The 15371-nt window shown below is 34.4% G+C and overlaps 1 protein-coding gene and 6 non-coding genes across 7 annotated transcripts in view; all 7 read left to right on the top strand.

Annotated features, from left to right (window-relative positions):
- Positions 1-15371, top strand: part of spel1 (DNA mismatch repair protein spel1) — a 275109-nt gene that overhangs the window by 154686 nt on the left and 105052 nt on the right. The window lies entirely within an intron of this gene.
- On the top strand, positions 1657-1798 carry LOC145668745 (U4 spliceosomal RNA). Its single transcript, XR_014128087.1, has one exon. It is a non-coding gene; the product is annotated as a U4 spliceosomal RNA (small nuclear RNA).
- On the top strand, positions 4207-4348 carry LOC145668826 (U4 spliceosomal RNA). Its single transcript, XR_014128104.1, has one exon. It is a non-coding gene; the product is annotated as a U4 spliceosomal RNA (small nuclear RNA).
- LOC145668821 (U4 spliceosomal RNA) lies at positions 6740-6881 on the top strand. Its single transcript, XR_014128103.1, has one exon. It is a non-coding gene; the product is annotated as a U4 spliceosomal RNA (small nuclear RNA).
- Positions 9277-9418, top strand: LOC145668817 (U4 spliceosomal RNA). The gene has a single exon (XR_014128102.1). It is a non-coding gene; the product is annotated as a U4 spliceosomal RNA (small nuclear RNA).
- Positions 11816-11957, top strand: LOC145668810 (U4 spliceosomal RNA). Its single transcript, XR_014128101.1, has one exon. It is a non-coding gene; the product is annotated as a U4 spliceosomal RNA (small nuclear RNA).
- Positions 14347-14488, top strand: LOC145668726 (U4 spliceosomal RNA). The gene has a single exon (XR_014128081.1). It is a non-coding gene; the product is annotated as a U4 spliceosomal RNA (small nuclear RNA).

The raw sequence follows: 15371 nt of genomic DNA, 5'->3' as shown, positions 1-15371 counted from the left end.
TATTCATCAAGCCGGTTTTCGACCCCATTTTAGTACAATGGATCAGTTATTACGACTATCTACGGCTATTTATGATCAATACAACACAGGTTTTCCTTCTTGTCTGGTAGCCTTTGATCTAGAAAAAGCTTTCGACAAAGTTTGGCACCCTGGTTTACTATACAAACTCCATAACTATTTTCTACCATCCTCTTATATCAGATTCATCCATTCTTTCTTACTAGGGCGACTAGCATATATCTCTATTAACGGAACACTTTCTCATCCGATCTTCATCCAATCTGGCGTTCCTCAAGGCTCGTCACTGTCTCCTTTATTATACCTACTGTATGTTGCCGACCTTGTGGTTCCAAACAACATCAACATATTTCAGTTTGCTGACGACACCGCCTTTTTTACGACAGCCCGCACAGTACAATCCATTAGTAAAACTATGCAAACGGCAATTGATGCATTCGTTGACTGGTGTAATGTATGGCGATTAAGTATTAATTCTACCAAAACTCAGGCTATTGTTTTCCTGCCACGTAGACGCCGTTCACGTATCTACAGGAATCCAAGTCGATTAAACCTCCAAGTAGACCATACACCTGTCGTGCCGTCAAATACTCTTACTTATCTTGGTGTCATATTTGACTCCAAACTTACTTGGACCCCACACCTCACCAAGATCATACGCCAAGCGCAAAATCGGCTCAACCTCCTCAAGCGCCTAGTTGGTACAACCTGGGGTTTAAAACCGTTAACAGTACTTCATACATATAAAGCATTTATGCGCAGTACATTAACATACGGTCACACTGCCTGGACATCTGCACCGCCCAAATTCTATCAGAAGTTGGCTATCCTAGAGCGCCATGCTCTACGCCTAGCACATCGCATCCGCTTACCGCATCCGACACGGTTACTTTACGAGCTGATTGACTTTCCACCTTTACTGCACCATCTCGAACAGCTTCGTACACGGTACGTTTGCAAGCGAATTGACCAGCAGCATCCCATGTTACTTGATATCCTACGGTACGATCGGGATCACGACGCACCCTCAGCTTACGTTGATACTCCCCTACAGCACTTCATGACTCTTTATCATTTGCAACTCGATGATGGTGTAGTGGATCCCGAAATCTTTCACATCTACGAACCACGTGAGCTTTCATCATTCATATATCCATCACACGCACCATAACCACCTATTAACGTGGGCTTCCTCTGTCTCCATCAGTTCCTGAATCGCCCCAGGAACAGAACATAACTCGCATTCGTCTGTACTAACAAATACCTTGTGATGTGGCGTTCAGAGCACTTCATTTCATCTTCATCTACTTCTCTCCATATTGCCTCCTGTACCATATTCATTCCAGTTTTGCACTCGTCTTAACTCCGCACTACATGGTAATAAACTTATTTTCTACAATATTGCTGTCTCATGCTTATAGTTTGCTTGTACTTCATTAGATGTTATTGTCACCCTTCCATCTCCTCTCTGTTTATATGTATTTACTAAATAAATAAATATTATATACTTGTGCACCTCTTAGACCGACCACATTAAATTGCAAACTACATTTTATATAAAGCACTTATCCGAAGAAAGGGCAAAACCCTTAAGCGGCACGACGGACAAAAAAAAAAAAAAAAAAAAAAAGTGAGAGTATCTTTGCGCAGTGGCGATATCGTAACCAATGAGGTGTAACCGAGGTGCGATTATTGCTATTTGAAAACTTTATACCAATAGCCCGCCTAAACGACGTGTTAAACCGTCGGCTAAGGCAATTTTTGATAACTTCTACGGAAGTAGTGACTACAATGAAATAGCAGCATATGTTTGAAAGTGTGCTTCTTGCACTCCATGAGAAGAGTATCATTTCGTAAATCTCTTTTGGAAGGAATTCTAATTATCCTAATAGAAAAGATTTGTCAGTTTCTTTCCTCAGTCGTTGCCTTTTCTAATGCCGTAGACTTAGTTAATTACAATTTAAATTAAACAGGCTGTCTATCGGTCACGAATTCAGAAAACGGTCATGAAAGTCAAGAAATTTATCTTTTGGGTCACGATTTTTGTTATTTGTACAAATATAAGTATAGACTGGAAACTTTCGTTCTATAAAACGTCAGAATTCAGTACCAAAAATGCCTTTGATCGGCTTTAGACACTACCAAATTGCAAGGAAAGCACGCTTGTATCGCATGAATGAAAATCCGGCTAAATTCGCTCTTGAGAATGTTACTAAAGTTTATTGTTTGGGAAAGAAAAGGTCACGAAATTTGATTTTGGAAATTTGGTAGACACACTATTAAATAAAGAATTGCTTATTATGTTGAAATTCGTCCGTAGTTGTGACGAACTACCTCTATGTTCGTTTCCATTTTCTTGAGTTCGTTGATAGATAGGGATCACTATCTGAGTGATGATTATTAACGAACTATAGCAATTTGTTCCATGTGAACATCTTTTCCTTCGACTTTCCATAAAGAAAACAGGAGAAGAAAGGGATTTCTGCATATATATAATTAAATGGAATAATACATGTAGTAGTCAATTATGTCTAAGGTTGTTACGACATATTCAGTGTGTTTTGTTGATCTGTTTCGTACTAGATACTGATCATTAGGGATAGTGTTACACTGCTAAAAGAACAACAATTTCTTTAGTGATAGCATTAAACAAAAGATAAAGAAATGCAGAAGGCAAACTCGCAAAGTAAGGAGGCGAAATAATCAGAATTTTAGATTGATTTATTTTTTAGTGCAGTGAATCAGGATATTGAACAGTTTCCCATTTTTGAAAGATTGAAACTGAAAGATTAGAACATACGCGAATGTTGGCTGTGCATCTGAAAAATTGTTTTGAAGTTAGGATTAGAATTACAACATTAGGCATATTCTCTGTTGTGCTAATGTCATAGACTGGTTAAAGAAACAAGTTGTTAATCGGGTTCTTCTGTTCGTGTAAATTTTTCAGTAAAGTACATAATGTTCATATCGTAGAGTAAGTGTTGCACGGATGAAGGAAAGGAAAGTCTGAAGAAACGACTCCTTCAAGATATGCCTGTGAAATGTAAAATAGAGGTTATTAAATATAGTTAACGATTGTCGGCAAATAAATTACCTTGTAAGTTATAGTGTTTCACAATATAGAGAAATATTGGAAAATGTTGAAAGGATTGACGTATGTTTTAATTTTCATTGGTTTCGGTTTTAGTATTTTAATCCAACCGAAATTCCGGAGGAACAAATGTTTTTATAATTGGTTCTAGCGACACCGAAACTCAAATCGAAGGGATGTGCATAGTCATATGAGATCAGCGCGCAATAATTTTGATTACTGTACGACTTCAAAATTTATCCGTTTAACTTTTTATGTTTACTGTTTAAAACAACTGAATTTCCGTTGCAACTCGGGAAGTTGACATTCGATGATATCCGTTATTCATTTCGAGTACATCCGAAGTTAGCTGCAGCAAGCACAGATACATAACAATTATTGTGGACTTACGTAAACTTTCAAGTACAAAAGAAAATGGTCTGTAATCGGAAGGAATTTTGAAAAAAATTCAGGAACTTGCTCTTTTATTATTATAAAGTCTGCAGAATACGGTAAGATTACCTGTCGTTTGTATCTGGCTCCAGAGAGAAGAAAAATGACCGCGTAGTAGATAGAGTTTCTCTAGTACTATTTCATCAGATTACATTTGATATCTGAATTAAATAATAAGCACTAGTGTAGTTCTGTTTCCTTAGTTTTATATGGAATAATTATCGTACTTAATGTTGTTACATGAAATACATTTTTGGTGATTCCCTGTAATAATAAAAATATCACCATCAAATTGCGAAGATTGTTTTAAAATTTTCCGTTAGGTGAAAAGAAAGCATTTCACGTTAACTAAAAAAAAAAAAAAAAAACTTCCAAGGTCACGGCACGATCTTTCGTTGTCTCGAAATGAAGTATTTGTTACTCATAATGAGACGCTAGATGGCAGCAGTTAATACTTTGCCGTCGATTGGATCACTCTCGTGAGAAAAAATTGAGTGTAGTTGTTCTTTTCTTTTATACATTTTTGCATACAAACTTCTAACATACGATTTACATTCTCTAGAACATAATACTTCCACCTATGTAGGACTAGTTGAAATGTTGGGATACTCCAAGGTAGTGAGTGAGTGATCTGAAATTGGAGTGTTATCAACGTGAGTGAGAGTATCTTTGCGCAGTGGCGATATCGTAACCAATGAGGTGTAACCGAGGTGCGATTATTGCTATTTGAAAACTTTATACCAATACCCCGCCTAGACGACGTGTTAAACCGTCGGCCAAGGCAATCTTTGATAACTTCTACGAAAGTAGTGACTACAATGAAATAGCAGCATATGTTTGAAAGTGTGCTTCTTGCACTCCATGAGAAGAGTATCATTTCGTAAATCCCTTTTGGAAGGAATTCTAATTATCCTAATAGAAAAGATTTGTCAGTTTCTTTCCTCAATCGTTGCCTTTTCGAATGCCGTAGACTTAGTTAATTACAATTTAAATTAAACAGGCTGTCTACCTTTCACGAATTCAGAAAACGGTCATGAAAGTCAAGAAATTTATCTTTTGGGTCACGATTTTTGTTATTTGTAGAAATATAAGTATAGACTGGAAACTTTCGTTCTATAAAACGTCAAAATTCAGTACCAAAAATGCCTTTGATCGGCTTTAGACGCTACCAAATTGCAAGGAAAGCACGCTTGTATCGCATGAATGAAAATTCGGCTAAATTCGCTCTTGAGAATGTTACTAAATTTTATTGTTTGGGAAAGAAAAGGTCAGGAAATTTGATTTTGGAAATTTAGTAGACACACTATTAAATAAAGAATTGCTTATTATGTTGAAATTCGTCCGTAGTTGTGACGAACTACCTCTATGTTCGTTTCCATTTTCTTGAGTTCGTTGATAGATAGGGATCACTATCTGAGTGATGATTATTAACGAACTATAGCAATTTGTTCCATGGGAACATCTTTTCCTTCGACTTTCCATAAAGAAAACAGGAGATGAAAGAAATTTCTGCATATATATAATTAAATGGAATAATACATGTAGTAGTCAATTATGTCTAAGGTTGTTACGACATATTCAGTGTGTTTTGTTGATCTGTTTCGTACTAGATACTGATCATTAGGGATAGTGTTACACTGCTAAAAGAACAACAATTTCTTTAGTGATAGCATTAAACAAAAGATAAAGAAATGCAGAAGGCAAACTCGCAAAGTAAGGAGGCGAAGTAATCAGAATTTTAGATTGATTTATTTTTTAGTGCAGTGAATCAGGATATTGAACAGTTTCCCTTTTTTGAAAGATTGAAACTGAAAGATTAGAACATACGCGAATGTTGGCTGTGCGTCTGAAAAATTGTTTTGAAATTAGGATTAGAATTACAACATTAGGCATATTCTCTGTTGTGTTAATGTCATAGACTGGTTAAAGAAACAAGTTGTTATTCGGGTTCTTCTGTTCGTGTAAATTTTTCAGTAAAGTATATAATGTTGATATCGTAGAGTAAGTGTTGCACGGATGAAGGAAAGGAAAGTCTGAAGAAACGACTCCTTCAAGATATGCCTGTGAAATGTAAAATAGAGGTTATTAAATATAGTTAACGATTGTCGGCAAATAAATTACCTTGTAAGTTATAGTGTTTCACAATATAGAGAAATATTGGAAAATGTTGAAAGGATTGACGTATGTTTTAATTTTCATTGGTTTCGGTTTTAGTATTTTAATCCAACCGAAATTCCGGAGGAACAAATGTTTTTATAATTGGTTCTAACGACACCGAAACTTAAATCGAAGGGATGTGCATAGTCATATGAGATCAGCGCGCAATAATTTTGATTACTGTACGCCTTCAAAATTTATCCGTTTAACTTTTATTGTTTACTGTTTAAAACAACTGAATTTCCGTTGCAACTCGGGAAGTTGACATTCGATGATATCCGTTATTCATTTCGAATACATCCGAAGTTAGCTGCAGCAAGCATAGATACATAACAATTATTGTGGACTTACGTAAACTTTCAAGTACAAAAGGAAAATGGTCTGTAATCGGAAGGAATTTTGAAAAAAATTCAGTAACTTGCTCTTTTATTATTATAAACTCTGCACAATACGGAAAGATAATCCGTCGTTTGTATCTGGCTCCAGAGAGAAGAAAAAAGACCGCTTAGTAGATAGAGTTTCTCTAGTACTATTTCATCAGATTACATTTGATATCTGAATTAAATAATAAGCACTAGTGTAGTTCTGTTTCCTAAGTTTTATATTGAATAATTATCGTACGTAATGTTGTTACATGAAATACATTTTTGGTGATTCCCTGTAATAATAAAAATTTCAACATCAATTTGCGAAGATTTTTTTTAAAATTTCCTGTTAGGTGTAAAGAAAACATTTCACGTTAACTAAAAAAAAAAAACTTCCAAGGTCACGACACAATGAAATGAAGTATTTGTTACTCATAATGAGACGCTAGATGGCAGCAGTTAATACTTTGCCGTCGATTGGATCACTCTCGTGAGAAAAAATTGAGTGTAGTTGTTCTTTTCTTTTATACATTTTTGCATACAAACTTCTAACATACGATTTACATTCTCTAGAACATAATACTTCCACCTATGTAGGACTAGTTGAAATGTTGGGATACTCCAAGGTAGTGAGTGAGTGATCTGAAATTGGAGTGTTATCAACGTGAGTGAGAGTATCTTTGCGCAGTGGCGATATCGTAACCAATGAGGTGTAACCGAGGTGCGATTATTGCTATTTGAAAACTTTATACCAATACCCCGCCTAGACGACGTGTTAAACCGTCGGCCAAGGCAATCTTTGATAACTTCTACGAAAGTAGTGACTACAATGAAATAGCAGCATATGTTTGAAAGTGTGCTTCTTGCACTCCATGAGAAGAGTATCATTTCGTAAATCCCTTTTGGAAGGAATTCTAATTATCCTAATAGAAAAGATTTGTCAGTTTCTTTCCTCAATCGTTGCCTTTTCGAATGCCGTAGACTTAGTTAATTACAATTTAAATTAAACAGGCTGTCTACCTTTCACGAATTCAGAAAACGGTCATGAAAGTCAAGAAATTTATCTTTTGGGTCACGATTTTTGTTATTTGTAGAAATATAAGTATAGACTGGAAACTTTCGTTCTATAAAACGTCAAAATTCAGTACCAAAAATGCCTTTGATCGGCTTTAGACGCTACCAAATTGCAAGGAAAGCACGCTTGTATCGCATGAATGAAAATTCGGCTAAATTCGCTCTTGAGAATGTTACTAAATTTTATTGTTTGGGAGAGAAAAGGTCAGGAAATTTGATTTTGGAAATTTAGTAGACACACTATTAAATAAAGAATTGCTTATTATGTTGAAATTCGTCCGTAGTTGTGACGAACTACCTCTATGTTCGTTTCCATTTTCTTGAGTTCGTTGATAGATAGGGATCACTATCTGAGTGATGATTATTAACGAACTATAGCAATTTGTTCCATGGGAACATCTTTTCCTTCGACTTTCCATAAAGAAAACAGGAGATGAAAGAAATTTCTGCATATATATAATTAAATGGAATAATACATGTAGTAGTCAATTATGTCTAAGGTTGTTACGACATATTCAGTGTGTTTTGTTGATCTGTTTCGTACTAGATACTGATCATTAGGGATAGTGTTACACTGCTAAAAGAACAACAATTTCTTTAGTGATAGCATTAAACAAAAGATAAAGAAATGCAGAAGGCAAACTCGCAAAGTAAGGAGGCGAAGTAATCAGAATTTTAGATTGATTTATTTTTTAGTGCAGTGAATCAGGATATTGAACAGTTTCCCTTTTTTGAAAGATTGAAACTGAAAGATTAGAACATACGCGAATGTTGGCTGTGCGTCTGAAAAATTGTTTTGAAATTAGGATTAGAATTACAACATTAGGCATATTCTCTGTTGTGTTAATGTCATAGACTGGTTAAAGAAACAAGTTGTTATTCGGGTTCTTTTGTTCGTGTAAATTTTTCAGTAAAGTATATAATGTTGATATCGTAGAGTAAGTGTTGCACGGATGAAGGAAAGGAAAGTCTGAAGAAACGACTCCTTCAAGATATGCCTGTGAAATGTAAAATAGAGGTTATTAAATATAGTTAACGATTGTCGGCAAATAAATTACCTTGTAAGTTATAGTGTTTCACAATATAGAGAAATATTGGAAAATGTTGAAAGGATTGACGTATGTTTTAATTTTCATTGGTTTCGGTTTTAGTATTTTAATCCAACCGAAATTCCGGAGGAACAAATGTTTTTATAATTGGTTCTAACGACACCGAAACTTAAATCGAAGGGATGTGCATAGTCATATGAGATCAGCGCGCAATAATTTTGATTACTGTACGCCTTCAAAATTTATCCGTTTAACTTTTATTGTTTACTGTTTAAAACAACTGAATTTCCGTTGCAACTCGGGAAGTTGACATTCGATGATATCCGTTATTCATTTCGAATACATCCGAAGTTAGCTGCAGCAAGCATAGATACATAACAATTATTGTGGACTTACGTAAACTTTCAAGTACAAAAGGAAAATGGTCTGTAATCGGAAGGAATTTTGAAAAAAATTCAGTAACTTGCTCTTTTATTATTATAAATTCTGCACAATACGGAAAGATAATCCGTCGTTTGTATCTGGCTCCAGAGAGAAGAAAAAAGACCGCTTAGTAGATAGAGTTTCTCTAGTACTATTTCATCAGATTACATTTGATATCTGAATTAAATAATAAGCACTAGTGTAGTTCTGTTTCCTAAGTTTTATATTGAATAATTATCGTACGTAATGTTGTTACATGAAATACATTTTTGGTGATTCCCTGTAATAATAAAAATTTCAACATCAATTTGCGAAGATTTTTTTTAAAATTTCCTGTTAGGTGTAAAGAAAACATTTCACGTTAACTAAAAAAAAAAAAAAAACTTCCAAGGTCACGACACAATGAAATGAAGTATTTGTTACTCATAATGAGACGCTAGATGGCAGCAGTTAATACTTTGCCGTCGATTGGATCACTCTCGTGAGAAAAAATTGAGTGTAGTTGTTCTTTTCTTTTATACATTTTTGCATACAAACTTCTAACATACGATTTACATTCTCTAGAACATAATACTTCCACCTATGTAGGACTAGTTGAAATGTTGGGATACTCCAAGGTAGTGAGTGAGTGATCTGAAATTGGAGTGTTATCAACGTGAGTGAGAGTATCTTTGCGCAGTGGCGATATCGTAACCAATGAGGTGTAACCGAGGTGCGATTATTGCTATTTGAAAACTTTATACCAATACCCCGCCTAGACGACGTGTTAAACCGTCGGCCAAGGCAATCTTTGATAACTTCTACGAAAGTAGTGACTACAATGAAATAGCAGCATATGTTTGAAAGTGTGCTTCTTGCACTCCATGAGAAGAGTATCATTTCGTAAATCCCTTTTGGAAGGAATTCTAATTATCCTAATAGAAAAGATTTGTCAGTTTCTTTCCTCAATCGTTGCCTTTTCGAATGCCGTAGACTTAGTTAATTACAATTTAAATTAAACAGGCTGTCTACCTTTCACGAATTCAGAAAACGGTCATGAAAGTCAAGAAATTTATCTTTTGGGTCACGATTTTTGTTATTTGTAGAAATATAAGTATAGACTGGAAACTTTCGTTCTATAAAACGTCAAAATTCAGTACCAAAAATGCCTTTGATCGGCTTTAGACGCTACCAAATTGCAAGGAAAGCACGCTTGTATCGCATGAATGAAAATTCGGCTAAATTCGCTCTTGAGAATGTTACTAAATTTTATTGTTTGGGAAAGAAAAGGTCAGGAAATTTGATTTTGGAAATTTAGTAGACACACTATTAAATAAAGAATTGCTTATTATGTTGAAATTCGTCCGTAGTTGTGACGAACTACCTCTATGTTCGTTTCCATTTTCTTGAGTTCGTTGATAGATAGGGATCACTATCTGAGTGATGATTATTAACGAACTATAGCAATTTGTTCCATGGGAACATCTTTTCCTTCGACTTTCCATAAAGAAAACAGGAGATGAAAGAAATTTCTGCATATATATAATTAAATGGAATAATACATGTAGTAGTCAATTATGTCTAAGGTTGTTACGACATATTCAGTGTGTTTTGTTGATCTGTTTCGTACTAGATACTGATCATTAGGGATAGTGTTACACTGCTAAAAGAACAACAATTTCTTTAGTGATAGCATTAAACAAAAGATAAAGAAATGCAGAAGGCAAACTCGCAAAGTAAGGAGGCGAAGTAATCAGAATTTTAGATTGATTTATTTTTTAGTGCAGTGAATCAGGATATTGAACAGTTTCCCTTTTTTGAAAGATTGAAACTGAAAGATTAGAACATACGCGAATGTTGGCTGTGCGTCTGAAAAATTGTTTTGAAATTAGGATTAGAATTACAACATTAGGCATATTCTCTGTTGTGTTAATGTCATAGACTGGTTAAAGAAACAAGTTGTTATTCGGGTTCTTTTGTTCGTGTAAATTTTTCAGTAAAGTATATAATGTTGATATCGTAGAGTAAGTGTTGCACGGATGAAGGAAAGGAAAGTCTGAAGAAACGACTCCTTCAAGATATGCCTGTGAAATGTAAAATAGAGGTTATTAAATATAGTTAACGATTGTCGGCAAATAAATTACCTTGTAAGTTATAGTGTTTCACAATATAGAGAAATATTGGAAAATGTTGAAAGGATTGACGTATGTTTTAATTTTCATTGGTTTCGGTTTTAGTATTTTAATCCAACCGAAATTCCGGAGGAACAAATGTTTTTATAATTGGTTCTAACGACACCGAAACTTAAATCGAAGGGATGTGCATAGTCATATGAGATCAGCGCGCAATAATTTTGATTACTGCACGCCTTCAAAATTTATCCGTTTAACTTTTATTGTTTACTGTTTAAAACAACTGAATTTCCGTTGCAACTCGGGAAGTTGACATTCGATGATATCCGTTATTTATTTCGAATACATCCGAAGTTAGCTGCAGCAAGCATAGATACATAACAATTATTGTGGACTTACGTAAACTTTCAAGTACAAAAGGAAAATGGTCTGTAATCGGAAGGAATTTTGAAAAAAATTCAGTAACTTGCTCTTTTATTATTATAAACTCTGCACAATACGGAAAGATAATCCGTCGTTTGTATCTGGCTCCAGAGAGAAGAAAAAAGACCGCTTAGTAGATAGAGTTTCTCTAGTACTATTTCATCAGATTACATTTGATATCTGAATTAAATAATAAGCACTAGTGTAGTTCTGTTTCCTAAGTTTTATATTGAATAATTATCGTACGTAATGTTGTTACATGAAATACATTTTTGGTGATTCCCTGTAATAATAAAAATTTCAACATCAATTTGCGAAGATTTTTTTTAAAATTTCCTGTTAGGTGTAAAGAAAACATTTCACGTTAACTAAAAAAAAAAAAAAAAAACTTCCAAGGTCACGACACAATGAAATGAAGTATTTGTTACTCATAATGAGACGCTAGATGGCAGCAGTTAATACTTTGCCGTCGATTGGATCACTCTCGTGAGAAAAAATTGAGTGTAGTTGTTCTTTTCTTTTCTACATTTTTGCATACAAACTTCTAACATACGATTTACATTCTCTAGAACATAATACTTCCACCTATGTAGGACTAGTTGAAATGTTGGGATACTCCAAGGTAGTGAGTGAGTGATCTGAAATTGGAGTGTTATCAACGTGAGTGAGAGTATCTTTGCGCAGTGGCGATATCGTAACCAATGAGGTGTAACCGAGGTGCGATTATTGCTATTTGAAAACTTTATACCAATACCCCGCCTAGACGACGTGTTAAACCGTCGGCCAAGGCAATCTTTGATAACTTCTACGAAAGTAGTGACTACAATGAAATAGCAGCATATGTTTGAAAGTGTGCTTCTTGCACTCCATGAGAAGAGTATCATTTCGTAAATCCCTTTTGGAAGGAATTCTAATTATCCTAATAGAAAAGATTTGTCAGTTTCTTTCCTCAATCGTTGCCTTTTCGAATGCCGTAGACTTAGTTAATTACAATTTAAATTAAACAGGCTGTCTACCTTTCACGAATTCAGAAAACGGTCATGAAAGTCAAGAAATTTATCTTTTGGGTCACGATTTTTGTTATTTGTAGAAATATAAGTATAGACTGGAAACTTTCGTTCTATAAAACGTCAAAATTCAGTACCAAAAATGCCTTTGATCGGCTTTAGACGCTACCAAATTGCAAGGAAAGCACGCTTGTATCGCATGAATGAAAATTCGGCTAAATTCGCTCTTGAGAATGTTACTAAATTTTATTGTTTGGGAAAGAAAAGGTCAGGAAATTTGATTTTGGAAATTTAGTAGACACACTATTAAATAAAGAATTGCTTATTATGTTGAAATTCGTCCGTAGTTGTGACGAACTACCTCTATGTTCGTTTCCATTTTCTTGAGTTCGTTGATAGATAGGGATCACTATCTGAGTGATGATTATTAACGAACTATAGCAATTTGTTCCATGGGAACATCTTTTCCTTCGACTTTCCATAAAGAAAACAGGAGATGAAAGAAATTTCTGCATATATATAATTAAATGGAATAATACATGTAGTAGTCAATTATGTCTAAGGTTGTTACGACATATTCAGTGTGTTTTGTTGATCTGTTTCGTACTAGATACTGATCATTAGGGATAGTGTTACACTGCTAAAAGAACAACAATTTCTTTAGTGATAGCATTAAACAAAAGATAAAGAAATGCAGAAGGCAAACTCGCAAAGTAAGGAGGCGAAGTAATCAGAATTTTAGATTGATTTATTTTTTAGTGCAGTGAATCAGGATATTGAACAGTTTCCCTTTTTTGAAAGATTGAAACTGAAAGATTAGAACATACGCGAATGTTGGCTGTGCGTCTGAAAAATTGTTTTGAAATTAGGATTAGAATTACAACATTAGGCATATTCTCTGTTGTGTTAATGTCATAGACTGGTTAAAGAAACAAGTTGTTATTCGGGTTCTTCTGTTCGTGTAAATTTTTCAGTAAAGTATATAATGTTGATATCGTAGAGTAAGTGTTGCACGGATGAAGGAAAGGAAAGTCTGAAGAAACGACTCCTTCAAGATATGCCTGTGAAATGTAAAATAGAGGTTATTAAATATAGTTAACGATTGTCGGCAAATAAATTACCTTGTAAGTTATAGTGTTTCACAATATAGAGAAATATTGGAAAATGTTGAAAGGATTGACGTATGTTTTAATTTTCATTGGTTTCGGTTTTAGTATTTTAATCCAACCGAAATTCCGGAGGAACAAATGTTTTTATAATTGGTTCTAACGACACCGAAACTTAAATCGAAGGGATGTGCATAGTCATATGAGATCAGCGCGCAATAATTTTGATTACTGTACGCCTTCAAAATTTATCCGTTTAACTTTTATTGTTTACTGTTTAAAACAACTGAATTTCCGTTGCTACTCGGGAAGTTGACATTCGATGATATCCGTTATTCATTTCGAATACATCCGAAGTTAGCTGCAGCAAGCATAGATACATAACAATTATTGTGGACTTACGTAAACTTTCAAGTACAAAAGGAAAATGGTCTGTAATCGGAAGGAATTTTGAAAAAAATTCAGTAACTTGCTCTTTTATTATTATAAACTCTGCACAATACGGAAAGATAATCCGTCGTTTGTATCTGGCTCCAGAGAGAAGAAAAAAGACCGCTTAGTAGATAGAGTTTCTCTAGTACTATTTCATCAGATTACATTTGATATCTGAATTAAATAATAAGCACTAGTGTAGTTCTGTTTCCTAAGTTTCATATTGAATAATTATCGTATTTAATGTTGTTACATGAAATACATTTTTGGTGATTCCCTGTAATAATAAAAATTTCAACATCAATTTGCGAAGATTTTTTAAAATTTCCTGTTAGGTGTAAAGAAAACACTTCACGTTAACTAAAAAAAAAAAAAAATCAAGGTCACGACACAATGAAATGAAGTATTTGTTACTCATAATGAGACGGTAGATGGCAGCAGTTAATACTTTGCCGTCGATTGGATCACTCTCGTGAGAATAAATTGAGTGTAGTTGTTCTTTCCTTTTATACATTTTTGCATACAAACTTCTAACATACGATTTACATTCTCTAGAACATAATACTTCCACCTATGTAGGACTAGTTGAAATGTTGGGATACTCCAAGGTAGTGAGTGAGTGATCTGAAATTGGAGTGTTATCAACGTGAGTGAGAGTATCTTTGCGCAGTGGCGATATCGTAACCAATGAGGTGTAACCGAGGTGCGATTATTGCTATTTGAAAACTTTATACCAATACCCCGCCTAGACGACGTGTTAAACCGTCGGCTAAGGCAATTTTTGATAACTTCTACGGAAGTAGTGACTACAATGAAATAGCAGCATATGTTTGAAAGTGTGCTTCTTGCACTCCATGAGAAGAGTATCATTTCGTAAATCCCTTTTGGAAGGAGTTCTAATTATCCTAATAGAAAAGATTTGTCAGTTTCTTTCCTCAGTCGTTGCCTTTTCTAATGCCGTAGACTTAGTTAATTACAATTTAAATTAAACATGCTGTCTATCGGTCACGAATTCAGAAAACGGTCATGAAAGTCAAGAAATTTATCTTTTGGGTCACGATTTTTATTATTTGTACAAATATAAGTATAGACTGGAAACTTTCGTTTTATAAAACGTCAAAATTCAGTACCAAAAATGCCTTTGATCGGCTTTAGACGCTACCAAATTGCAAGGAAAGCACGCTTGTATCGCATGAATGAAAATCCGGCTAAATTCGCTCTTGAGAATGTTACTAAATTTTATTGTTTGGGAAAGAAAAGGTCACGAAATTTGATTTTGGAAATTTGGTAGACACACTATTAAATAAAGAATTGCTTATTATGTTGAAATTCGTCCGTAGTTGTGACGAACTACCTCTATGTTCGTTTCCATTTTCTTGAGTTCGTTGATAGATAGGGATCACTATCTGAGTGATGATTATTAACGAACTATAGCAATTTGTTCCATGGGAACATCTTTTCCTTCGACTTTCCATAAAGAAAACAGGAGAAGAAAGGGATTTCTGCATATATATAATTAAATGGAATAATACATGTAGTAGTCAATTATGTCTAAGGTTGTTACGACATATTCAGTGTGTTTTGTGGATGTTTCGTACTAGATACTGATCATTAGGGATAGTGTTACACTGCTAAAAGAACAACAATTTCTTTAGTGATAGCATTAAACAAAAGATAAAGAAA

Source organism: Thermobia domestica, chromosome 1 (genome assembly GCF_964235325.1).
Source record: "Thermobia domestica chromosome 1, izTheDome1.hap1.1, whole genome shotgun sequence".
In the NCBI taxonomy this organism is placed as follows: domain Eukaryota; kingdom Metazoa; phylum Arthropoda; class Insecta; order Zygentoma; family Lepismatidae; genus Thermobia; species Thermobia domestica.
This window is presented reverse-complemented; position numbering and strand designations above follow the sequence as displayed.